The sequence below is a fragment of the Sus scrofa genome, chromosome 7, assembly GCF_054392235.1.
Source record: "Sus scrofa isolate SSC_HxYL_T2T_F1_AM1 chromosome 7, Sscrofa_HxYL_maternal_Yorkshire_Landrace_v2.0, whole genome shotgun sequence".
Taxonomy (NCBI): domain Eukaryota; kingdom Metazoa; phylum Chordata; class Mammalia; order Artiodactyla; family Suidae; genus Sus; species Sus scrofa.
Window position 1 is genome coordinate 42012987 of NC_139389.1, and position 25157 is coordinate 42038143.

General features: G+C 37.9%; 1 protein-coding gene across 6 annotated transcripts in view; it reads left to right on the forward strand.

The window, feature by feature from the left end:
* Positions 1 to 25157, forward strand: part of ZFAND3 (zinc finger AN1-type containing 3) — a 339302-nt gene that overhangs the window by 57484 nt on the left and 256661 nt on the right. The window contains exon 1 of one of the 6 annotated variants that reach the window (XM_084968026.1): positions 21359 to 21406. The exons of the other annotated variants lie outside the window; for them this stretch is intronic. The gene's annotated coding sequence lies outside the window, so the exon portion shown is untranslated. Of the gene's footprint in view, positions 1 to 21358; positions 21407 to 25157 lie in introns of those variants that run through there. 6 annotated transcript variants of the gene reach the window in all.

Below are 25157 nucleotides of genomic sequence, written 5' to 3' on the forward strand. Positions count from 1 at the left end.
ATAACCTTCTCCATAATTGCACGCTTGTCTGGGGATCTAAGACAAGCAAAATAATGGTTTCTTAATTAAATATGAGAACTCTTAAGTAGTTACCATAATTCTACATGGGAAGGCTTATAGATTTCCTTGCAAGATTCATCTTCTGTAGGACACAATGAAGAATGATTAGGAGGAAAGGACATAGCAGATTATCAAGTATATTATGTCTGTGTTGAATAAATAGCCTTTAAAAGAAACTGAGATATAATTGTCATATAACAAATATTTTATTTATTTTAGTTATACAACATAATGATATGTTTGAAACAGTCATTACAATAAATTTACCTCCATCACCAAACATAGTTACATTTTTTTTTTAAATGCTTGCTTCCCTATTGTTTTTATTTTTTATTTTTATTTATTTTTTTTTTGGGGGGGGTGCCTGCACCTTCGGCATGTGGAGGTTCCCAGGCTAGGGGTCAAATCGCAGCTGCAGCTGCTGGCCTACACCATAGATAGCCACAGCAACACTGGATCCTTCACCCACTGAGAGAGGCCAGGGATCAAACCCCAAACCTCATGGTTCCTAGTTGGATTCATTTCCGCTGTGCCACGACGGGAACTCCACACTCTCTTCTTTGTGATGAGAACTTTTAAGTCTACTCTCTTAGCAACTTTCAAATATACAATATGGTATTGTTAACTGTGTCACCATGCTGTACATTACATCCCCAGGTCTTAGTTATTTTATACCTTTTAACCACTGTTACCATCCATTACACCTATTCCCCACCCCCCGCCTCTGGCAACCACCAGTCTGTTCTTTGTATTTATGAGGTTTTTGTTTTTTTAAGTTTCCACCTATAAGTGACAGCATATAGTATTTGTCTTTCTCTGTCTGACTTATTTCACTTAGCATCATGCCCTCAAGGTCCATCTGTATTTACTCAGATATCAGGATTGCCTTCTTTTTCATGATTGAATATACCCCATTGTATATATAAACACATTTACTGTTACTATCCATTTATAGACACTTAGGTTGTTTCCATGTCCTGGTTGGTGTAAATAATGCTGCAGTGAATGTGGGGGTGCAGGTATCTTTGTGAGATAGTGATTTTGTTTCTTCATCTAACTACCCAGAAGTGGAATTGCTGTTTCATGTGGTAGTTCAATTTTTAATTCTTTTTTTTTTTTTTTTTGTCTTTTGTCCTTTTAGGGCTGAACCCTTGGCATATGGAGGTTCCCAGGCTAGGGGTCTAATTGGAGCTGTTGCTGCCAGCCTGTACCACAGCCAGAGCAACGCAGGATCTGAGCCTCATCTGCGACCTACACCACAGCTCACAGCAACACCGGATCCTTAACCCACTGAGCAAGTCCAGGGATTGAACCCATACCTCATGGTTCCCAGTCAGATTTGTTTCTGCTGTGCCACAATGGGAACTCCTCAATTTTTAATTTTTTGAGGAACTTCCATATTGTTTACATAGTGGATACACCAGTTTACATTAGCACCAACAATGCACAAGGATTGAATAGCCTTTTTTTAATGAAAATCTATTCAAAAAAATTAAACACACACATATAAAACTTGTCAGCATTTTCACATATATATAGTTTTTTCTTCTATTGAAATTATGCTTTTTATTTTTTAATTTAATTTATTTATTTTTGTCTTTTTGCCTTTTCTAGGGCCCCTCCTGCGGCATATGGAGGTTCCCAGGCTAGGTGTCTAATTGGAGCTAGAGTTGCTGGCCTACGCCAGAGCCACAGCAACGCGGGTTCTGAGCCACATCTGTGACCTACATACACCACAGCTCACGGCAACGCCAGATCCTTAACCCACTGAACAAGGCCAGGGATCAAACCCGAAACCTCATGGTTCCTAGTCGGATTCTTTAACCACTGAGCTACTACGGGAACTCCCAAATTATGCTTTTTAAACTCAAGTAAAACAACATCTGTAATTGCACATAAACATTGTCTTAGCTTTTTTTTAAACTGAAGATTTCCCTTTTTGATGAAAATTTAGAAACTATTTCACATGAATTGTGTATCCATAATGCTATATCTTTGAACAAATTTTATGTGAAATGGAACTATATGGCTTGGGATGTGGGTTGAGCAGTTTGAGGAAGAGTAAATTGACCTCAGAATTTAATTCAGAGTTTAAAACTGCTGATGAGGCAAGAGTTGCCACTGGGAATGGAGAGCAGTGTTGAATAGGAGTGGGTCACAGATAATGTGGTTTAGCAGATTAGGGGTGGAATAATGGGTGCAAAATTTCTTCTTTGCTCATACTATGAAACTGGGAGTAGGGCTTTCATCAAAACTTCAGTCTTCCTGACTCTCTGGTTGCTTTACTGTATCCCAGTGTCTCTTTTGGCAACCCCTAACTTTATCCTTGTTGTAGCAGCAGTGTTAACCCCAGGCTGATGGTGAGATGATGGATTGGAGTTACTTAGCTATAGGTGAGGTTTACAAAAAAAATTGTTAGAAAGTGATTGGTTGGGATTATCATTCTAAGAACATTTTTAAATGAGTTTCTGAAATTAGACTCCAGGGTGATATTGTGAAGTTAGGAGTGTTTGGTTATAGTTTGCTTAGTGTTGTTACATGGTATGGTACTTGAGGGAATTCCAAACATTTCTGATTTCTTATTGGAATTAAAGAAAAGTTTGAAGTTAAAATATTGGCTTATCTGGAGTTCCCTTGTGGTGCAGTGGGTTAAGGATCTGGCATTGTCACTGTGGTGACTTGGGTTGTTGCTGTGGTGCGCCGCGAGTTCAGTCCCTGGCCCAGGAACTTCCACATGTTGTGGGCATGGCCAAAGAAAAAAAAAAAAAAGGATTAAAAAAACCCTATTATTCTACAGTTCCGATTTGACCCCTAGCCTGAGAGTGTTCATATTCCAAGAGTGTGGCCCTAGAAAAAAAAAGACCAAAAAAAATTATCCATAAATACTTATTTGTAGAGTAATCTTGATAAAACTATTTTGTTGATTTCTTTTCTTATCTTTTTTTTTTTTTTTTTTTTTTGGCCATACCCACAGCATGTGGAAATTTCCCTGGTTAGGGATTGAACCTGTGCCACAGTTGCAACCTGTGCCACAGCTGTGGCAATGCTGGGTCCTTAACCTGCTACACCACAAGGGAACTTAGCTTTGTTGATGTCTTTTTTTTTTCCTGCCTTTTAGGGCTGCACCTGTGGCATATGGAGGTTCCCAAGCTAGGCATCCATTCAGAGCTATAGCTGCTGGCCTACGCCACAGCAACGCCAGGTCTGAGCTGCCTCTGCGACCTACACCACAGCTCACGGCAGTGCCAGATCCTTAACCCACTGAGCGAGGCCAGGGATGGAACCTGTGTCCTCGTAGATACTAGTCAGATTCATTTCCACTGAGCCACGACAGGAACTCCAAAGATGGTCTTGTAGTTTGTTAACATTATTTGAAGAGACTCGGATTTCCCTCTGGGCTTTGAAGTGAAGTGGATGTTGTGCAGTAAAGAAGTAAATCCGTTCTCATTGTGGAACTTGCTGGCTAAGAGGCTATCACAGAGGGAAAGATACTAAGACAGCATTCATATTTTCCTGCATGAAAAATTCGTATGAATCAGCAATAAACTCAGAAGTAGCCATGTTACTCTGGTTTCTCTATTAAGGAGCTTTGGGCCTAAGCTTGCAGCTGACAGCTGCTCCAGTAAGGCATAGACACGTAACAGATTAGAGATACAAATTCAGATAAGGACTTGAATTACCTGTTTATCTGTTGCATTTTAGACCTATAAAGGGAGATATTATAGACCATTGGTTGTGCCCTTTTCTCTCTGCGGCACAGTCATTTGAGGAAAGGAGGTTTGAGATTGATCTTAATGTGGGCTTAAAGTTTTTTTCATTTCACATTAGTGTTACTTATTTTATTTGATCAACTAATGAAATACAGTGGCTCTTTGAATATCATACTGCTTGGCTATGATCACCTAAACGAGTGAGATAGCTAGAAAACTAAGAAATGCCACACCAGGGACCAGCACTCAGTCTTTGACAGGGATACCAAAGTTTGTTTGTGGAAGAGACCAGTTGTTCCTTGTGGCATGAGCCTAAAGATGAGATGGCATTTTAGAGTTGAAAGTATTTTTGGACAAAGACTGGATTCTAGTACTGGCTTTCTTACTTGGGTTTATGATTTAACATTTCTGACCCAGAGTTGCTATTAATGCCAGTTGGGAGAATAATAGCTCCCTACTTTTTTTTTTTCTTCTTTTTAAAAACAAGTTTGTTGCATGTGCCATTGAGAGATAAATAGGCATATATAAATGTTAAATATTGCTATTGAGGTTAGTGCATCTTGGAAGTTATATATAATGTTGGTTGTAGATTTGTCATAGATGCCTTTATTAGATTAAAAATATTCTTTATTTTCTGAGTTTTTTTGTTCTTCACAAATACATATTGACTTTTGTCAAATGATTTTTCTGTATCTTTTAAAATGGTCATATGACTTCCTTCTTTATTCTTGTTAATATGGTAAAAATATTTGGCCTCTGCTGTGATAGTTGAATGAAAAGTAATGATATTACTTGTTAAAATTGAGGGTTGCAAAAGATGCATGGAAATGTAGAGAGGGGTAATGAAATCAACCCGACAAAAGTCAGAAAGGCTTCCAGAAGAACTCAGCTGAGGTGGAGATTTGGAATTTGGTGAGTGGAGGGAGGGGAGTGACACATCTCAGGCAGAGGACATGGCTATTGTAGCAGGAGTATGTAATACATATTGGAGGTTGGTAGCCAGAGTTGTGGCTGCTGTGCAGGGGCAGGCTTATAAGCCTTCCCTGCTGTGTTAAAGTTTCTATCTTAAACGTGGGTATGGAGGAGTTCCCGTCATGGTGCAGCAGAAATGAATCTGACTAGGAACCATGAGGTTGTGGGTTCGATCCCTGGTCTCCCTCAGTGGGTTGAGGATCCGGTGGATCTGGTTTTTGCTGTGGCTCTGGTGTAGGTTGGCAGCTGTAACTCCAATTAGACCCCTAGCCTGAGAACCTCCATATGCTGTGGGTGTGGCCCTAAAAGGACAAAAGACAAAAAAAAAAAAAAGGTATGGAGAGCCACCAAAGAGTTTTGAGAAAATGAGAGGGCTCCTTATTTTGTAATAAAGATCTCTTCTGCACTGAGTAGTTTGGATGATGATGAGTTATTTGTTTAATGTTAAAAGAGCCTTAGATTCCTGAGATAAACCTCACTTGGTTATGATGGGTCATATTTTTTTATATATGGATAGATTCCATTTGTTAGTATATTGGTAAGGATTCTTATGCTCATGAAGACTATTTGTAGTATTGTCAGGTTTTGTTGGCCTCAGAGTGAGTTGGTAAATGTTTCTTCTGTTTTTTTGGAAGAGTTTTGTATTCATTGGCATTAGTTACTCCTTAAATGGTTGAGAGAATTAGCCAGTGAAACTATTTGGACCTGTGGTTTCTTTGTGAGTGAGAAGTCGTTTGATAAGGAATTCAATTTCTTAAATGAAGTCAGGGCTATTAGCATATTTTCATCTGCATTATGTCCATTTTTACAAGTTGTATTTCTCATGGAACTTGTCCATTTCATCTCAATTATCAAATTGATTGGCATGAAGTTCATTCAATTTTTTATAACCTTAATATATGTAGAGTCCATAATGATAGTGACTGTTTCATTTCTGATACTAGTAAATAGGTATTTATCAATTTTGTTAATCTTTTTGAAAAAACTCAACTTTTTCCTTTATTTATTTGTTTTTCTCTGACACTGGTTTTTGGTCCTTCATTTTCTTTACTTTGGGTTTGTTACTTTGGTTTTTTGTTTTTTTTTTTTTTTTTTTTTTTTTTGCTTTTATTTCTGGTTTCTTGGAGGCTGACTCTTAGGACATTTTATACCTTTTGTCTTTTCAAATATTGGCATTTAAAAGTATAACTTGTTGAGTATGGTGTTCTATAAATATCATTTAGTTCAAGGTTACAGGTAGTGTTTTTGTAAATGTTTGTAAATCTAGTTTTATCAGTTGCTGAGAGAAGAATGTTAAAATCTCCAACATTTATTTGTATTTGTGTTAATAAAATTCTGGAATTTTTTTGAATTTATTTGTATTTGTGTTAATAAAATTCTGGAATTTTTTGCTGTATATATTTGAAGCTTAAATATTAGGCTTGTGTATGTTTATTATTGTCATTTTTTCCTGATGAATTGACCTTTTTAATCTTTATGAAATGTCCCTCATTCTCTCTGGTGATAAAGTTTACTTCCTTGGATAGGAATGTAGCCTCTTCAGCCTTCTTATGCTGCTTATTCCTTACCTGGTATGTACTTTTGCATCCTTTTGCTTTCAACTTTTCTGGTTCTTTGTATTTAAAGTCTGTCTCTTGCGGACAGCATGCATTTGGTTCTTGGTTTTTGTTTTTTGTTCCTGTCTTTTTAGGAGGCCACACCTGTGGCATATGGAAGTTCCCAGGCTAGGGGTCAAATTAGAGCTGCAGCTGCCTGGCCGCCTGTGCCACAGCCATATCTGAGCCATGTCTTCAACCTAACACCATAGCTCACGGCAACGCCGGATCCTTAACCCCCTGACTGAGGCCAGGCATTGAACACATATCCTCATGTTGGGTTTGTTACCACTGAGCCACAACGGGAACTCTCCAATTTTGTTTTTTTTTCAAGATAATTTTGGCTATTCTGAGTCTTAGAATTTCTATACAACTTTTAGGATCAGCTTGTTAATTTTTTCAAAAAATTAACCAGATTTTGATAAGATTTGCATTGACTCTCTGAATCAATTTAGAGAGTATTGCCAAATTGAGTATTGCCAAATATTAAAGTCTTCTGATTCATGAACATGGATGTCTCTCCTTTTAGTTAATTCTTTAATTTCTTTCAGTGATGTTTTTTATAGTTTCGGCAAATAAATTTTAACTTCCTTCGTTAAATTTATACCCGAATGTTATTTATTTTGATACTGTTGTGAATAGAATTATAATTTAAGTTTCAGATTGTTCATTGCTAGTGTAAAGAAATACAATTATTGTATATGATGATTTTGTCTTGCAACCTTGCTGAGCTTATTAATTTTATTAGTATTTTAGTGGATCTCTTAGGATTCACCATATAAGATCATGTCATTCTCAAATATAGAGATAGCTTTACTTGTTTTCCAGTCTGGATATCTTCTATTTCTTCTTCTTGCCTAATTGCCTTGTTTAGACCCTCTAGTACAATGTAAAATTGATGGAATGAGAGTGGATATTTTTGTTTTGATTCTGTATTAGTTCTGTTGCTGCTGTAACAAATTGCCACAAATTTAGTGACTTCAAGCAACAGATTTGTTCTGCAGTTCTGGAGGTTAGACGTTCTATGGGGTTAATATCAGGGGACTGGCAAGACTGGTTCCTTCTGGAGTACAGAAAAAATCCATTTGGTTGCCTTTTCCAGCTTTTCTGGAGGCTGTCTGCACTATTTAACCTTTGGCCTCCTCCTCCTGAATCTTCAAATTGCATCACTCCAACTTCTGTTTCTGCCTTTATATTGCCTCTGTGTCTTTTAGTCCTCCTGCCCACTCTCTGCTATTACCCTTGTGATTACATTTGGCTTATTTGGATAACCTCTCACCGCAAGATCCTTAATTTAATCATATTTGTGAATTTTTTATTGCTATGTAGAGTAACCTATGTTCATAGGTTCTGGGGATTAGGGTATGGATATCTTGGGAACCATTATTTATTCTACCACAGTTCCTGATCTGAGGAGGAAAGTATTCAATACTTCAACATTGACTGTGATGTTAGCTGTGGGTTTTTCATAAATAGCCTTTGCCAGATTTAGGAAGTTCTTTTCTTCTTAATTGTGCTTGCTCTTTGTTGAGTGTTTTTTATCAGAAAATATTGGCTTTTGTCAGATGCTTTTTTTCTTTGTTTATTGAGTTGATCATGTGGTTTTTTTTGTCCTTTAGTCTATTGATATGGTATATCATATGATTTGGTTTTAAGTATTAAACCTTGTCCTTGGATAAATCTCACTTTGTCAGAGTCTGTAATGCTTTTTTGGTGGATTTCATTAGCTAGTATTTTGTTGAAGATTTTTATATCTGTAGTCATAGGGATACTGGGCTATAGTTTTCTTTTGTTGTGATGTCTTTGGTTTTGGCTCAGGGTAATGCTTAAGTTGGGATGTGTTCCTTTTCCATTTTTGGGGGAAAGTTTGAGAAGAATTGATACTAATTTGTCTTTAAATGTTTGGCAGGATTTCACCATTGAGGCCATCTGGGCCTGGCTTCTCTTTGTGGGAAAGAATTTGATCTTTTTCTTACAGATCTATTCAGATTTTCTACTTCCTGAGTTGGTTTTGGTAGTTTGCTTGCTTCTAGGAATTTGTTCATTTCATCTAAATTACCTAATTTGTTGATGTAGAGTTTTTATTTTCTTTTTTGCTTTCTAGGGCCACACCCACAGCATATGAAAGTTCCCAGGCTAGGGGTCTAATCAAAGCTACAGCTGCCAGCCTGTGCCAGAGCCATAGCAATGCCAGATCTGAGCCACATTTGTGACCTACACCACAGCTCATGGCAACGCTCTGGATCCTTAACCCACTGAGCGAGGCCAGGGATCAAACCCACAACCTTATGGTTCCTTGTTAGATTCATTTCCACTGCACCATGATGGGAACTCCGAGTTTTTCTTAATTAGTATTATTCCTTTGTTACCTGTTTTATTTCTGAAAGGTGGATAATGATGTCCCTTTTTCGTTTTCAATTTTGGTAGTTTGATTTTCTCTCTTACTGGTCAGTTCAGCTAAAGGTATTTAAAAAATGTTTTCAAGGAATTGCTTATTGATTTCATTGATTTTTCTTTTTTCTGCTTCATTGGTTTTTGCTCTAATCTTTATTTTTCTTTCTTTTTGCTTGCTTTGCTTAGATTTAATTTTGTTTGCTGCCCTTTTTTTAGCATCTTAAGGTAAAGAATTAGATTACAGATTTGAGATTTTTTTTCATTTTTAAAAATGTCATTCAAAGCTATCAGTTTCCCTGTGAGAACTGGTCTGGCTGTGTCCTAGAAGCTTTGGTATGTTTAGTTTTCATTTTTATTGTTCTCAAAGTATTTTAAATTTCCTTTGTAAATTCTTTGACCCATTGATTATTAGTAATGTGCAATTTAATATCTTAAAAATTCACTTCTGACTAAGGAAATTAAAAAGAGAATAATCTTTTGTATATACCCACATACTTAACATTTCCTGTGTTTTTCATTTCTTTCTGAAGATTGGTGATTCCATCTTGCATCATTTTCCTTCTGTTAAGTGAATGTCCTTTAGCAAATTTCTTCTAAATTTGCTGGTGATGAATTCTCTTAGCTTTTGTTTTTCCCAAAATATTTTGTTTTCATTCTTGAAGGATATTTTTGCTGAATATAGAATTCAGTTGTCACATTTTTTTCCTTTTAACATTTAAAATGTCCTTCTGCTGTCTTTTGGCCTCCATCGTTTTTTATAAGTCAGCAGTAATTCATATTATTGTTTTCTTATATGCGATTTGTCTTTTTTTCCTTGGCTGTTTTACTAATTTTCTCTTTTATTTTTGATTGTCAGCAATTTGACCATAATGTGCTTAGATACTTCCTTTGTATTTTTCCTGCTTGTGGTTCACTGAGCTCTCAGAATCCATAAATTTCTTATACTCCATTTGGAAAATTTTCAGCCATTATTTTTTTCAACTATTTCTCTGCTCCATTCTTTCTCACTTCAAATCCGAAGTGAGATTATAGAACTCCAGTTATACATATTACACATATGCCTGTTCACTTGTTTTTTTCCTCTCTGTTGTTCAGACTGGATAATTGCTATTGATCTTTTCTCTAGTGTCCTGACTCTTTTGCCACCTTTAATCTGAATCTAATGAATGTTTTCATTTTAGGTAATTTTCAATCTAGGTTTTACATTTGGTTCTTTTTTTGTAGTTTCTGTTTCTCTACTGAGATTTTCTATTTGTTGTGAGTATGTCTTTCTCTTTAATTCTTTTTTGTTTTTGTTTTTCTTTTTTTTCTTCCTCCTCTTAATCCTTGAGCATAGTCATAGTAGCCACTTTTAAGATTCTTTTTTTTTTTTGGTCTTTTTGCCATTTCTTGGGCCACTCCCATGGCATATGGAGGTTCCCAGGCTAGGGGTCTAATTGGAGCTGTAGCCACCAGCCAACGCCAGAGCCACAGCAACGCGGGATCCGAGCCGCGTCTGCAACCTACACCACAGCTCACGGCAACGCCGGATCGTTAACCCACTGAGCAAGGCCAGGGATTGAACCCGCAACCTCATGGTTCCTAGTCGGATTTGTTAACCACTGCGCCACGACGGCAACTCCAAGATTCTTGTCTATAAAGGAAGACTGGGGAATTATCTCAGGTTGAAGGAGACTAACAATACATAACAACTAAATGCAGTGTGAAATCTTGGAGATGCTAGCCCCCAAAAAGGGTATTAGTTGGGTTGATTGACAGATACGCATATGTTTTGTAAATGAATTTTTTTTTTTTTTTTTTGGTCTTTTTGACTTTTCTAGGGCCGTTCCCAGGTTAGGAGGTCGAATGGAGGTTCCCAGGTTAGGGGTCGAATCAGAGCTGTAGTCACCAGCCTACGCCAGAGCCACAGCAACGCGGGATCTGAGCCGCGTCTGCAACCTATACCACAGCTCATGGCAACACCGGATCCTTAACCCACTGAGCAAGTCCAAGGATTGAACTCACAACCTCATGGTTCCTAGTCGGATTCGTTAAACACTCACTGCGGCACAACGGGAACTCCTGTAAATGAATATTTTTAAAAAATCATTTATATCAACTTATTGGTTGCTATAGTTGTGTAGGAGGGTTATGGAGGATGTTAACATTAAAGAAACCTCGGTGAAGACAGTTTAAAAAATTCTTCTCTACTAATTATAACATCCAAGTTATCTTGGTGTTGGTCTCTATTGATTGCCTTTTCTCTTCTGTGGATCATGTTTCTCTTTTCCTTTGAATTCTAGTAATTTGGAATTCAAGTTACTAGAATTCTGGACATTACAAACAATTCATTGTAGAGATCCTGAATCCATTTTGTACCTCCAAAGAATATTGACTGATTTTCTTAAAGTAGGATGGGCTTGGACTCCAAGTGATCCACATCATGGATCACTCTGAACTTTGTCTCTGGCTCTTCATTCCAGGAAGAATGTAGTTTCTATCCAAATTGTATTATCTGACAATGCTTAACTGGGCTTATTCAGGCAAAAATCCAAAAAAAAAAAAAAAAAAAAAAAAAAGGAAGGCAGAAGGAAGGAAAAGAAAACTTCTTAAATGCTATTCCTTTTTTCCAGTGACTTTCCTAAAGTGTCTCACTGTTTTTGATTGCTCTCCATTGCCTTCAGGTGGTTACATTTTATATTTTGTTCTAAGTCTATAGTTTTCTTTGGAACACTTCATCCAATAGGAGCATATTAAGTTCCAGTAATCTTTGGAAACAGCTTCTGGAAGTGGAACTTAAAATTTTTTGGTTAACCATTTTCTTGAAGTATGATATATACACAAACAGTGCACCAGTTGTAACTCTGTAGCTCAGTGTGCCTTACAAATCGGACATAACTTAGGGAGCAAAAATAGAACATTACCATCACCTTAGAAGCCCCTTTCACATCCCTTCCCAATCAGTACTCCTTTCTATCTTCTAGTGCTTTAGATTAATTTTGCCTGATACTGAACTTTTTATAAATGATTTTATTCATATGTTTTGTTTTTTGTCTGGGGTCTGTTTTAATGTTTGTGAGAGTATTCCATGTTATGTGTAGTAGCTTGTTCATTCACATTGATGAAAAGTATTTCTGGAGTTCCTGTCATGGCTCAGTGGGTTAAGAACCTGATTAGTGTCTGTGAGGATGTGGGTTCGATCCCTGGCCTTGCTCAGTGGGTTAAGAATCTGGCATTGCTGTGAGCTGTGATGTAGGTCACAGACATGGCTTGGATCTAGTGTTGCTGTGGCTGTGGTGTAGGCCAGCAGCTGCAGCTCTGATTCAACCCCTAGCCTGGGAACTAACACATGCTGCAGGTGTGCCTCCCCCCCCCCAAAAAAAGAAAAAGCTATTTTATTGTCTGACTTTATGGTGATTCATTTATCCTTTCAGCTATTAATGGGCATTTGGATTATTTACATTTTGCGCCTATTACAAAAAAGTGCTGCTTGAACATTCTTTTACATGTCTTTTGGTATACATGTGTTTGCAGTTCTGTTGGGTGGGAACAGATGATTGAATTTTTGGGTCCTAGAGTATATGAACCTTTTTATTCAGCTATGGTAGATACTGTCAAAGAATTGGCCAAAACAGTAGATCCTGGAGTTCCTGTTGTGGCTTAGTGGTAACGAACCCAACTCCTTCCTATCCATGAGGATGTGCATTTTTTTTTTTTTTTTTTTCTCGTCTTTTTGCCTTTTCTTGGGCCACTCCTGCAGCATATGGAGGTTCCCACGCTAGGGAACCTAATTGGAGCTGTATAGCCACCGGCCTATGCCAGAGCCACAGCAACACAGGATCCAAGCCGCATCTGCAACCTGTACACCACAGCTCATGGCAACGCTGGATCCTTAACCCACTGAGCAAGGCCAGGGATTGAACCTGCAACCTCATGGTTCCTAGTGAGATTTGTTAACCACTGTGCCATGATGGGAACTCCCCACTACAAACACAATTTATCTATATGCTAGCCCCTGGTATTTGATGGATAAATGGTAGTTTGGTTATCTTATCTAAAAGGGAAACACAGCCTTAATTACTAGATAACAGTTGTTTGCTTGCTTGCTAAGGCTTATTGAATTTTAGTGGAATCGTTTATGTGGTTATGCTTCTTGGACATGTCATGTTATTGACAGTCATATGAAGTATTTTATCTAGTTTTATCATTACATAAATTCTGCTAACCTTGGTGGACTTAGAATTTCATGGTCTAGGAGTATGCAAGTTGTTGCCCTTAAATTGTTTGTTAAGGGAGTTAGCGTGGTGGCGCAGTGGAAACAAATCTGACTAGTATCCATGAGGATACGGGTTCGATCCCTGCCTCGCTCAGTTGGTTGGGGATCTGGCGATCCTGTGAGCTGTGGCATAGATCACAGACGCGGCTCAGATCCCACGTTGCTGTGGTTGTGGCATAAGCTGGCACCTGTAGCTTGGATTCGACCCCTAGCCTGGGAACTCCCATGTTCTGAGGGTGTGGCCTTCAAAGCCCCCCCCCCCAATTGTTTGTTACAATGTACTTATGTTTTATGTGGGTGGAATTTTATAATTTTATGTTTATCATATTTTATAGAGACATACATTTATCACTCAATCTATACACAGTAGTTTTGGAAAATGGGTATGACGTAACTAATTTTGGGAAGAGAAGCAGGAAATTGAAGAGCAACTGAGAGAAAGGTGGAAAATAAATGGTAACAGATTGACCTTCTGAAGATACATCTACACTGCAAGGTGTGATGCTTTGTGATACAAGTTATCTCAGACTGGGAAACTTTTCTAAAAAGGGACAGGCAGTTAGTATTTTAGGTCATATAGTCTCTTTTGCAGTTACTCAACTTAGTCATTGCAGTGCAAAAGCAGTCATAGACAATACATAAGAAGCGTAACTGTATTCCAATAACTGTCAACACTGCAGTGTGAAATCATATAATTGTCACATGTTGCAGAATAACATTCTTTGATTTTTTTTTTTTCCAGCTGCATAAAAATGTAAAAACCATTTGTATTGGTCCATCAGGGCTGCTTTAACAAATTGGTTGGCTTAAACAGAAATTTATTGCCTCAGGGTTCTGGAGGCTAGAAGTCAGAAGTCAAGGTATTGGCACATTAGTACTTTAGATGTTTAGAGGTGTTTTTAGGGATGTAAGGAAAGGCTCTGTTCTAACCTCTCTCCTTGGCTTGTAAATGGCCATCTTCTTGTGCAGCTTCATAGCCTCTTCCTTCTGTATTTGTCTGCTCTCTGTGTGTATAATTTCCCAGTCATACTGGACTAGGCCTGCCCTCATGGCCTCATTTTAACTTGATTACCTCTGTGAAGACCCTGTATCTAAGTAAGGTCACTTTCTGAGATATTGGGGGTTAGGACTTAAATATATATGTGTGTGTATGTATTTTTAAAAAATTATTTATTTATTTATTTATTTAAAGGGAGGGTGATACAGTTCAATCCATGGCATCATTCTTAGCTTTGGGTCACTAAAGAAAAGTGGTGGGCTGGACTTGGCCAGGTGGTTCTACTTGTTGCCTCTTGGTTTATCTGATTGGGGCAGAGATGATCCCAGGATTTATCAGCCCGAAAGGCTTGTCTAGGTGCATCTTTGGGTGAGATGACTAATCTTGTGGACCCCTCAGGTTCACTAGAGGAACAATCATCAGTTTCATCTTTGGATATGAGGGTCAGCAGTTTATTGCTGTCAAATCTAATATAGCAAGTCTAATATTGACTTACTGGAGTATAGAAATATATCTTCTTAGACATATTTAAAGTTCAGGTTCAGATAACCATTTTTGTAATTTTAATTTTAGAAAGAGTAATAGATCTCCCCTCCCCCTCCCTCCCTTTGGAGATGTTCCTGGGAGGTGGGATAGAATTGTAACATAGAAGGTGGCTTAAAGCAGTGATTTAAATAGTTACTTAGCGTTGTGTGGAGGTGCTTTTTAAAGGCTTTCATAAACATTTGATGAGAATTTTATTTTAAAAATAAACTTGATTTTAATATATCAGTTATCACTAATGCATTATTGCTATTGTGTTGTCGTTTTTGTGCAGACCTCAAAAGCATTTTTTTTTGCTCTCTCTTTTGGGCCACAACTGCGGCATGTGGAAGTTCCCGGGCCAGGGACTGAACTCGTGCCACAGCAATGATCTGAGCCCTTGCAGTGACAACACGGGATACTTAACCCCCTGAGCCACATGGGAACTCCTTTTTGCTGTGTCTGTTTAAAGGGCTTCCTGAGGCTCTGAGGTGACTTGTTTAAAATAAAAAAATCAATCTGTTACCACTTGCAACTTATATAAGTGAATCAGAATTTTCTTCATCACCATCTGTATATTCTTGTTTGTATTTAACGTCTGTATCTGATTCTTATCTATAACCCCTGATTTTAGTGTATGTTAATCAGATTAGCCGTATTTTTTTTCAGTAGTTGACTTTATTAAATGTAAAGACTACATTTGAACTTAGATTTCCCTCACAACACTTTATTTTTAGGTTTATATTTATGTTCTTTGTAAGGTGTCACTTGAAAGGGAAATTTTTTTACTTCCTGAATATTTGGAAAATTGCTGGTTTAAGTATGTGTAACCTAATAGGAAAAGGTGAGGCAAGAGATAAAGGAAATTGGTTGTTTTAAATTGGGTTAATGTAATGATGGGCAAGGCACCGCAGAAATGAGATCAGTTCAGGTTACCAGTTACCCAAATTTTATTTTCATTACTGTGATGACTTTTGGAATATTGTGGGTACTGATTTGTTTTTGCCTTCAATGTCAATAGATATATACCATTCTTTATATTTCTTTTTGTATAAGCTATTAAGTAGAGTTACTAGTAACTCCTGAATAGGCAAAGGAACTTCTTGCTTGTCTTAGTGGTAAGAGAAGGCGTCTCTGACAGCATTACAGCAAAATGTGTAGGTCCAGAAAGGTTTTAAAATAGACATTTCTTGGAGTTCCCGTCGTGGCGCAGTGGTTAACGAATCCGACTAGGAACCATGAGGTTGCGGGTTCCATCCCTGCCCTTGTTCAGTGGGTTAACGATCCAGCGTTGCCGTGAGCTGTGGTGTAGGTTGCAGACGCGGCTCGGATCCCGCGTTGCTGTGGCTCTGGCGTAGGCTGGTGGCTACAGCTCTGATTCAACCCCTAGCCTGGGAACCTCCATATGCCACGGGAGTGGCCCAAGAAATAGCAACAACAACGACAAAAGACAAAAGACAAAAAAAAAAAAAAAAAAAAAGACATTTCTTGACTGTGCTGATAAGCTATAGAAGAAAATACAGAAAAGGAAGAACTATATCCCTATTGTATATGAAAGTCTGTATTTTTGGAATGTGTTTTTATTGCAGCAGTTCTTATATTTTGTTTGTGCAGTCGAAGTGATAGTGGTGTGTGGTTCTTTTGACGAGGTGCTAATATAGTTAATTGTATCTCTGGTCAGTCTTTCATATTAATCCCTAAAGGTCTGTAGAGAATAGTAAAGTTAGTTACAGTGTGTGTCGGATGCTGTTTGAAATATAGGTAAAGGGCACTTCGAAGTGTAATAATAGAACATTGAGCCTCTCATGCGTGTATTGATGCAAAGATATTGTACAGAGCTCACTTTCTTTTGGCTTGGAATGGGATGGTCATTGCAGATCTTTTTGCTTTGTTTCTGAGATTAAAATACATACACATGGGGAGTTCCCGTCGTGGTGCAGTGGTTAACGAATCCGACTAGGAACCATGAGGTTGTGGGTTCCATCCTTGGCCTCACTCAGTGGGTTAAGGATCCCATGTTGCCAGTGAGCTGTGGTGTAGGTTGCAGATGTGTCTGGGATCCCATGTTGCTGTGGCTCTGGGGTAGGCCGGCGGCTACAGCTCTGATTCGACCCTTAGCCTGGAAACCTCCACATACCGTGGGTGCGGCCCTAGAAAAGGCAAAAAAAAAAAAAAAAAAAAAAAAATGGAGAGGAGAACTTAAAAAAAAAATAAATAAAAAAAATAAAACTGGCTTGTTGAAATTACTTTAGATAATTAATTACTTTAATTCATATTTATTATGTTCCTTTGCTTTGAAGGTGTTCTTGCTTCATTGTGGAAAGCCTGGAAGTGTATTAATTAATACTGAGCCTGCAGCAATCATTTCCTTGAGTGACACATGGATTGTGGGTTTTAATGTTTGTATATTTATGCAAGCACTTTATGCATGTGAAAGGAAGGGTGGAGGGTTTTGTATAGTTAATCAGTGGTATAGATATATTCTTAATTATATATCGTCAATTTTCCAATGGGAATAAATAAAGTTGTGATTTTTATAGTTTATCCTGAAGATGGACAAAATCATACCACTTTTCATTTGGGAACAATGTCACATTGGTATTTTCCCCATGATTGTGGAGGGAGAAATTCCTTAGTGGAGCTTTCTCATTTATTATTTAATATGAGCCCCAAGATTACCATGGGAATTGATTATTTCTTGGTTCCTGGCTGTATAGATATTTTTTTGAAACTGGGAGAAATAAGATAAAGGAAGCAAGTTCAAGCTGTTAGGTTAGAGAGAATTAGTTTAGTTTCTCAAAAGAATTTGTACTGATCTGGTTGGTCAGATTTCTCAGAGTGGCAGGGGAGAGACACTTCATAATCACAGGGATGGAATGAGAAGGGAAAAGGGGAATTTGCTTCATTCACTTCATGGGTAGTACTCAATCCCATGTTCCTTATACAGTTCTTAGATAGCTAGGAGTGTCTCATTTTTGCTTCAGGACAGTTAACCTGCTCCAGATTACCCCTTCTCAGCCCTTTGAATTAATCTTAGAGACAGCGTTTGGCAGGATTGATTTAACGCTGTGATTAGAGCAGATATCCTTACTGGTCACATTTGAGGTCAGGAGCTTCAGAGGGAAACCATCCTATGTGTGGTTGACTATCAGCCTAAGTAAACTTCCTATTCTTTTTTTTTTTTTTTTTTTTTTTTTTGGACTTTTTAGGGCTGTAACCACGGCATATGGAAGTTCCCAGCCCAGGGATTGAATCGGAGCTGTAACTGCCAGCCTATACCACAGCGACAGCATGCCAGATCCGAGCTGAGTCTGCAACCTACACCACAGCTCACACCAATGCTGGATCCTTAACCCCCTGAGCGAGGCCAGGGATTGAACCCTGTATCCTCATGGATACTAGTAGGGCTCATTACTGCTGAGCCACAATGTAAACTTACTGTTCTTCATTCAACTCCTGTGACTTTTGTAATTGCCAGCTTTATATTCTTAACAAACTGTACCTTGGAGGAATTAGTGTGGAGTGGGATAGGATGATAAAGGGAGAGCAGGTTGGGACCACTTTGCTCAAAATTGTCTTTGTTGGCGGATGCTTCATAGATCTTTGGTCCAGCAAGAACCTCTAATTTTCATTCCAAATGCAGAAGTGGTTTTTTTTGGGGTGAATGGGAGGGTGAATTGATTTTAGAAAGTGGGAAAGTTTGACTGGAACTGTCTTTATTTGATACCTTCATGGATTTGCATATTAGAGGTAATTATTTCTTTTGGATATGCAATATAGTTTTTTCTCTCTGTTATTAACAAATATATAGGGGAGTTCCTGTCGTGGTTCAGTGGTTAACGAATCCGACTAGGAACCATGAGGTTGTGGGTTCATTCCCTGGCCTTGCTCAATGGGTTGAGGATCCGGCGTTGCCGTGAGCTGTGGTGTAGGTTGCAAACGAGTCTCGGATCCAGAGTTGCTATGGCTTTGGCGGCATAGGCCGGCGGTTACAGCTCCGATTAGACCCCTAGCCTGGGAACCTCCATATGCTGTGGGTGTGGCCCTAGAAAAGACAAAAAAAAAAAAAAAAACCAAAACAAAAAACAAATATATAGGTATATCCATGTATCAGAAACCAACTAAATGAATTAACTGCATAGTCAAAGGTAATTAAATGTATGGATCTGAAACTTTTTTCCCTGTATTTATTTAATGAGTATTTTAAAAGAGTATTCAAATAACTGAATGAAGTGGATGAATAAACATGCTTTTTGTCTGAATATGGATAATAGTAAATTCATTATTGGTAGAAGATAATTATCTTGTATGTTACAGATCTTTTAGAATCTGAGTTTGGGTTTGAAAAACTGAACACTTAGACCAAGATATATTTGATATTTAATCCTTTTGAACTAGTTTTGAACTAATTTTAGGATCCCTCAGACAAACATGTTGATTTGGAACTTTTTAAGGCAGGCTGTGCATGGATGGTTACAACCATTAGCCTGGCTGTATTCTAAGAATTAAAAGCAAAATGGTTGCATGTGATGTTTTGTATATTTGGCTTTAAAAAAACCCCCACAAGCTTTTAGAGGTTATGGTGAGATATGGGTCATTTTTTTTCCAGACGAGTTAGGTCATTAAGGCATTTACTCACATGAAATGTTTTCCTTTTTTCCTTTCTTGGTATTAAAAGAAAGGTGAATGGACAAAATAGCCATTAAAGGATTTAACTTTAAAAATGTAGCAGCAAAACCACACACTCCAACTGTCTATGTTACTTTAAGCTTTGTATTTCAAAACTATGTTCAATCTTTAGAAATAAACTCTCCAGGAGCTGAATGGTATTAACCAATGCTTTTCTTCTTTGCTTTATCCTATTGTGTCAGCAGGGATGCTGCAGCAGTTCCTTTTGATCTAAAAACAACTTTGTTCTGGAGGTGGAAAAAAATGTTCTAATCTGCTACTAAAATTTTACCTGACAGTGAGGTCAGTCAGACAATGGAATAACTTGCTGAGGGGGTTCAGTGAGAATCTGTCACTGGAGATTTTCCAGAATTGACTAGAATGAGCCACTAGGAACTGAGTATCAAGCTAGAAAAATCCTCCAGAATGAGATAACTCCTCTGAACTAAAATTTTTAAAGGAATTAAAATGTCTATATTGTAGGTTTTGAGAAAATATTGCCTAAAATAATTTATTCAGAATTTAGTTTTATGGGTATGTTTTAACCTAAACAAACATCTTTTCATAAAGGACATTTTTAATAATGGAACATATTAATGAAAACTGTATAGTTCTAAATCATAAATTACTTTTTCATCATAAGTATTCTGAAAATTCCTTATTAGATCTCCTACTGTTGTGCCCTAGTGCTTCACAAAAGATATCCCTTCGCAGGAAACTGTAGTCAATATCTTATAATAACCTATATAATGGAAAAGAATGTGAAAAAGAATACTTATATGTAGCTGAGTCACTTTGCTGTTTACTTGAAACATTGTAAATTAACTGTGCTTCAAAAAAATTTTTTTTTTGCCTACAAGGGAGGGCTGGGATTATTATGGCTAAATTACAGAGCTGGGTGGTGGCTGGCTGGACTGTCAGGGCCATTATTAATGTCCTATAAAGTGATGCTAGAGATTTAGATTTGATCCCCTCTTCTGTCTTTCTGCTTAGGCCAGCAAGAGGTAGGTTTGCTGCTGGAGGGATGCTGTTTAGCACTGGGGCAAGGCTGAATCTTTAATTCCCCGAAAGGTTCTCTTTTCACTAATTAGAAAGAAGCTGGGCTGTAGGAGCTTCGCTGTTTTCAGATTTCCTTGGCCAAAAAGCACCTGTGATATAGGGTTTTAAACATAGCAGTAGACCACTAAAGGGTGAAAACAAGAATTTTAAGTCTTCGGGATCTTCATAGAGATTTTTGATTTTGGCTTTTTGGGTTTTGAAAGCAAAGATTCTGTGTCGAGAAAGCAAGGACTGCAGGGATGGGGGTTGAGGCAGGGGTAGAGTTGAAGACTTTGTATTTAGAATTTCAACAAATGTAGTTTTTAAAAATTTTATTCCTCTCAATGCTAATATAGATAGTTAAATAAATTCAAAAAAGTCCCTGTATAATTACATGAAGACTTGAGGCCATTGGGATGCAGAGCTTAGCAAGTGGCGTGTGTCAGTACAGTTTTGTTTTTTTCACGTCCTAATAGCTGATTTAATTTCACTGGTTGCAGCAGAATGTGCCCAATGTTGAATTTTCTGCCTTTTCTAAAGCATGGCTGTGATAAAATCAGATGTATGCTGTAGCCCTCTTAATCTCTTCCTTCTCCCTTTGCACTGGGATGGGATACTTGTTAAGATTAGGACTCTGAGGCCTAGGGTTCCTCTGATGTTTGAAAGGATTACACTGGGAGGTACTTTTTCCAGGGCTAGGGTTCAAGACTGGCTGCTACACTTCTCTTCTGAACAAGGATAGTAGAGATGAGTATAATTCCTGTATGATCCAGGGACACCAACCTCACTGATCTGTACACACCCCTCCCTCAGCCTCACACTGCCCCCATTTGTTTAGCTTGGAGAGTTTACATCTTTACCCTCTTTTTTGATGGTAGAGTGAGGGCAGGGGCTAGTTAGTCCATTTCCTGGGCTAGGCTACATATAAAGATGAAGAACAGGGAATAATTGGCCAGTTATTCTGGCATTTCTTATTAGATCCTCTGTGTCTCCATATTTGTTCATTGGGGACTTTGGAATTTTTTTGTGTGTTTCCTATAAACATTTACTTTTCTGCCCGAGACATTCCAGGGGTTGCTTAATGTTTCACTAACACTATTAGGTATATGGTCAGTGTTTAAAACATAGGTCTAGTTAACAAACCAGCACTATGAGTCACAGATAGTATAAGTAGTGGACAAGGCACATCTGGAGGGTGAGTGCATCCTAGGATAATTTTATCTGATTGTAAATCAGCAGCATTATTTGTCACTCTGAAGAGAATTAACATTGGATTTTTCTTCTCTTCCTAATTTCTCTATCCCTTCTTCCCTCCATTTCCTTTCCTCTCCCTCTTTTTCACTTCTGATAGTATAGAAAATACTCAGATTGCAAATGAGTTTTATTTGCAAACATTTAGAAATCTACCCCATTCCTAAATAGTATGTCCCTTTTATTGTCGACTTTCTCTTTCCCCAAGTAGTTCATGATATATTCTGGAGATTTTTCAGTCCTGGGAACCTTTATCTAGAGTTTCTAAAGGTAAAAGTCACCCATCTTGGTTGACCCAGAGCTCTAGGGCCCTAAGAACTTGTGTGGATGAAAAGATGTCTAGAGTTCTGGAATATTTGTGGCTCTTATGATAGATAATGGTTTTGAACTTGACCACATAAAAGTGAGTGATATTGTTTTGATATTGTTTGGGACCAATCAGGGCTTTATAAGTAGTTGAAAGTGAAGTTTGTCTTGATTCACAAAAGTGAGAATTTTGTCCACTAAGCTTGCATGTCCTTTGTGAAAGTGATAGGACATAGTACCAGTGTGGCCTCAGGCTGTAGGCCTGAAAGTTTCTCATTTATGCCATTTATCTACTACACTAAATATTAAGCCTGTCTTCAGGCACTGAAGAGCATTTCTCTGAATGCTCCTTATGGTGGCCAGTCATTTCTTTGAACTTTGGATGGGGGAAATGATTAGTAAACTTTTTCAAGACAAGATGGGAAGAAAACGGTAGAGGATTGTCCTCTTGAAGAGTACTTAAAGTTTCTACTGAGTGGACAGTAGAACAATGAAAGGAGCCAGGGGTGTGTACGGAGACTTTGCCACCCCAGGATTTGCCTGACCTTGGCTTTCTTATCTCTAAAACCCAAGAGCATATCCACCTTGTAGGATTGGTGTGAGGGGTAAGTAAAGAGTTGTGATTTGTATTTGGCCTTGATATATGTTAATTCCTTTTTACCCTTTATAAGTATAGATCTGAAGACAGTTTTGAAGAAAAATTCTAATGTTCTTTTTGAGCCTCAGTGTCCAGAATACTTTTTGAGATTACTTCCTAAAAGTAGGTTACAGCCCTTAATTGGGCATATGATTTGTTTATTTAAAAAAAAAAAAAGAAGCAGCAGGAAAAAAAAGGTCTGGACAGAAACAACTGAGCAAATGTTTTTAATTTCTTTCTTTCTGTTTTTGCTTTTTAGAAGTTCCCAGGCTAGGGGTTGAACAAAGCTGCATTTGCTGGCCTACACCACACCCACAGCAACACCAGATTCCAGCTGCGCCTCTGACCTACACCACAGCTCAAGGCAGCGCTTAATCCTTAACCCACTGAGCAAGGCCAGGGATCGAAACCATGTCCTTGTGGACGCTAGACAGGTTCATTACCACTGAGCCATGACGGGAATGCCTAATTTCATTTTTTTAAGAGTAGTTTTAGATTCATGGAAAAATTGAGAAAAAGGTACAGAGATTTCCCATATACTTCCGCCCCCCCATATGCATAGCCTCCCCCATCATCAGTATCACCCAACTCAATACATTTTTTTGCAACTGATGAAGCTACATTGACACTTCATAATCACTCACAGTTCGTAATTTATGTTAGTGTTTACCCTTGATGTGGTAATTTCTGTGTGTTTGGAGTAATGTAACAACATCATATCATAAGAGTATTTTCATTGCCCAAAAAATCCTATGTGCTCAACCTATTCATCTCACCCTCCCATTTCAGCCCTTGGCAACCACTGATCCTTTTCTTGTCCCCATAGTTTTGAGTTTTGTAAAATGTATAGTTGGAATCCTAGAGTTTGGAGCCTTTTCAGATTGTCTTCTTTCACTTAGTTGTGTGCATCTAAGGTTCCTCCATGTCTTTTCCTAGCTTGATAAATCACTTCTTTCTAGTGCTGAACAATACCAAATTGTCTGAGATGTTGAAAACAAAAAAAAAAATTTTTTTTTTTTTTAAAATGGCTGTACCTGTGGCATATGGAAGTTCCCGGGCCAGAGATTGAATCTGAGCTGCATCTGTGACCTATACCACAGCTGTGGCAATGCCAGATCCTTAACCCACTACACGGGGCCAGGGATCAAACCTATGCCTCTGCAGTGCCCTGAACTGCTGCAGTTGGATTCTTTTTTTTTTTGTCTTTTTGTCTTTTTGCTATTTCTTTGGGCCGCTCCCGCAGCATATGGAGGTTCCCAGGCTAGGGGTTGGATCGGAGCTGTAGCCACTGGCCAACACCAGAGCCACAGCAACGCGGGATCTGAGCCGCGTCTGCAACCTATACCACAGCTCACGGCAACACCGGATCGTCAACCCACTGAGCAAGGGCAGGGACCGAACCCTCAACCTCATGGTTCCTAGTCAGATTCGTTAACCACTGCGCCACGACGGGAACTCCTGCAGTTGGATTCTTAACCAACTTGTGCTACAGTGGGAACTCTGAAAAAATATTTTAAGTTCAAAGAATATGCTGAAGTTTAGCCTTTGAGTACTACAGCCAAGCTAAATTTCAAAGAAAACAATACTAGACTTTAATTGAGCGATATGACATTAGCCAAGTCACTTATGCATTTCTGGGCCTCATGTCTTTGTGTGGACGATTAGAAATTTAGACTTGATTTATTAAAGTACAAGCCTAATTGGCTTGATAGGCTGAATCCTAAAGCACTAGAGATTGGGCAGTACTAATTATTTCCGAATTAGAGGAGACCTTGCATGGTCATAGCATGGATAGGACCCTTCATTCTTCATTCCTCATTCCTCATTGACTTCTTCAACAAACTTTTGCTTGGTTAAAGTCATTACCTTAAAAACTTAAGAAGATGTCTTAGTATATGTTCATATGACTATCCATGTATATGTTGCCAGTAAAAATTACATGTATGGATGTTATAATCAAGCTATTGGTTGTACTTCGTGCTTCCTTCTCTTTTCTGGTAATTTATTAAATAAATGAAAATTATAAAGCATAAAGAAGTTTTAGTGAAGTACAAAGTGTGGTGATATGAACAAACACCTTTTATTTTTCTTTAAAGTTTCGTTTTAGGTATAAATTTTGTTCTTGGATTTGAAAGCAGTGAAATTGCAGAGTAATGGAAGTTATTCTCTTATAAAAGTACATCAGCGCTACTTCTCAGTTTAAAAGAAATGCGTTTATTGTTCTTGCCATGTGTTAAGAATTTGTATTAAATACATAATCACTGTAAGTTTCATCTTTAAAAGTCATTAGTACTTTGTACCATCTAAAGCATTTGCTTTATATTAGGATTATTAAAGAAACATCTATCTTTTAAACAAGTTACCTTAAAGTATGTTACAAAGAAAGTCATAACTTCTGGTGTTGGGAATGAAGTTGTGATGAAAAGAAAAACCTCACCTTAAATTGTACTCTCTGATGGAAGAATCTTGTCTGTGGCATAGGCTTCCTCTCAACTTAATAATATGAAAAGCCTTGAATAAAACTACACATGCTATTCTATGTGCTTTAAAAAATATCTGAAAATAAACTTATGCTTGCTGGTATTATACACAATTATGATGTGTATAAAGCTGACTTTTGATAGCATTTTTATAGTTTTCTCTCTGTTTATAGAGTCTTCAGATAGTGCTCCCAGTTGTATATGTTTATGCTCTCAGTGCCCTTTACTTCGCTATAAAATGTTTCGTATGGAGAGACTTTACAAATGTGAGA